General features: G+C 43.0%; 1 protein-coding gene across 1 annotated transcript in view; it reads right to left on the reverse strand.

Moving 5' to 3' along the window:
* lamc3 (laminin, gamma 3) overlaps positions 1–2,500 on the reverse strand; it is a 260,022-nt gene that overhangs the window by 144,663 nt on the left and 112,859 nt on the right. The window lies entirely within an intron of this gene.

Raw genomic sequence — 2,500 nt, forward strand, 5'->3', positions numbered from 1 at the left:
AAACTGCTCTCATTGGTGGAAAGTCACGTCTCTATTATTTGCTTGCCATTGGAAGTTATACCCTTACAGTTGCTGTGCACGGGTCTAGTGATGCACCCCTTAGGACAGGGCTATTCAAATGGCGGCCCTGGGGCCAGATGGCGGCCCTTGGATGGCAAGGTTCTGGCCCTTGGATGGCAAGGTTCTGGCCCCCCACAAGATCAGAACAGAATTAAAACAAATATGTGTGCCGTGCACAAGTTGCGATCACTAATGCTTCAGGTTGGGGATATCTCTCCTTATGCATTCACATGAGAGTGAAATCTTATCTAAAACAGTCTCATAAATAGACCATCATAAGGCTACTATGAAATAGAAATAGAGAAGCAGATATCTTCTCTGTGTGGGAAACTATCCGTTTTTCACCCTAACCTCGAACACCCTGCTGCTCGCAGTTATGCAGATTGTATGTTCGGCCCCTTTACTGGAAGAAATTTGTAAAACTGGCCCTCAGTGACTTTTGATTGAAAACACCTGCCTTAGGACCTGGGCCCTGCTTTAAAAATGTGCTGTTACCAGAATGGTAATGACCAAGTCGTAATGTATTAAAGAAAGCCAGAAAGCCCACCTGGGAAACACCAACTCCCATTGTCATTGTGACATAACACTCCACAGCACACAAGTGCTCAAGGCTGACACCCTAAACCGCTTACCCATGATTTCCCATTACCATACTCGTATAGATGTCGTAGAAGTCTAAGTACTGTGGTCTGTTCACTGGCTATTAGAGTCTTCAACTGCAGGGATGGGGTGAATTCAGGCTCTCACACTATCTTTGCATTTTGTGCAGAGGGACTCTGTTCATACAAGTTTTCATAAAGTTTTCATGAAATGTATTGTGTTAAATGTGTTTATATATTCAATGTTTTCTTTCTTTTCCCCTTTCTTTAGAACTGTATACTTAATCATACAACATGCTTTACCCATATTGCTAACATCCGATGGGGCCATACAGTAATTATCTTGGTTATAAGCTCGCCTACACATTGCCAATGCAATTAACCTGGCTATAAATATGCCTGCCTACGCACTATAATTCTGGCTCCCTTGTATCGGTGGTGAAATGTCACTTATGTACTGTATGTCCTTTTAACTCTAAGCTCCCAGTATTTCTGCAATGCTTTAATTAATTTGTGAATGCTAGTCATATGCCTCAATCTAAGTTAGGGATAGGCCTATATCTCACAGTATTTAGGTTAAAGATGCACTTTTCTAAGCAGTTTCTTTCCAGAATTCATGCTTTCCTTTCACAAAAGTTAATTTTTAACCCTACCACCGTCAGATTCTAAGTATTCATTATGACAGGGAAAATCACACTTTTCATACATGAAAAGGTGAATCCTCTCCATGTCCATCATTTTGAATTTCCAGAAATTGGAATTTAAGGCTGCACAACTTACTGTACTTTGGTCATAGAAGTAAATATTGGTTCATTCTACTGTATTTATTTATGTAATATTCATGAAAAGACCAAATTTGGTAATAGACAGCACAGTCTCAGTGGGCAGCATAGTTGCAATACTTACCATGGCCACAATCTTACACACTGCACCTTTAAACAAATGGTGGATTGCAATGTCAGGTAATTAGAACCCTCAAGAATGGCTAATTAAGTGGTGGATAACATCAGAGCAGGTGATAAGTCGCTAACATGTAGCCACTGCTAATAGCCAATTTACCAAGCGAGCAAGTCATAAAGTGTTAACATGTGACCACTAGCAAATTTACCATCAGAGGAAGTGATAAGTTGGGTGCGTACGAAACGGCAAAGGCAGCTGTCCTTCCAGTGAGCTAACTGGACATCGAGTCATGAAGTGTGCATCGAAATGAAAAATTGCTTTATTTCCTCCCTTGGCAGTTGACTGCATTTGTGGGTGTAACAGGGATATTTGAGGAGAGCATCAGATGCTGACTTTGCTGCCTTCGGTTGTGTTTGTACCCAAAATGCTGTGCGCCACTGTTACGGAGGGATATTGTGTTAGTTGCATGGACTAGACGCCACACTACCACATCCACACCACATGGGGGAACCGGCTACCTTTTGAGGCTCTGTGCCTTTAAGAACAATAGAAGCCATCTTGAAAGGAGAGTGGGAGAACACCTGAGAGCTTAGCTGGTGAACTGGTGAGCACGAGGCACCTGCTCGCACGCTGGAGCTTGTTTGGCCAGCGTTGGAGCCGCTGGTACCCTGCTCAGAAGATCTCCCAGATATATGGACCCTGACTGTGCTTGGGCCTTTAATGGATACTATGGAACTTTGTATCTCATGGAATATCGTGGGGTTTTCCTGGAGGACAGCCAGTTGGAGAGCGGCTCTGGAGATTGAGCTGGCCGTCAATGAAGACATGAGTTTGCGTTTGCCCGGGGCTCAGAGAAGGTATGCTTGGTTGCCTTTTCACCACATCCTTGCATTTAGAATCGTACATGCTGACTAATACGTTTTAATGCACACATATAGTAG

The sequence above is a fragment of the Engraulis encrasicolus genome, chromosome 11 (assembly GCF_034702125.1).
Source record: "Engraulis encrasicolus isolate BLACKSEA-1 chromosome 11, IST_EnEncr_1.0, whole genome shotgun sequence".
Taxonomy (NCBI): domain Eukaryota; kingdom Metazoa; phylum Chordata; class Actinopteri; order Clupeiformes; family Engraulidae; genus Engraulis; species Engraulis encrasicolus.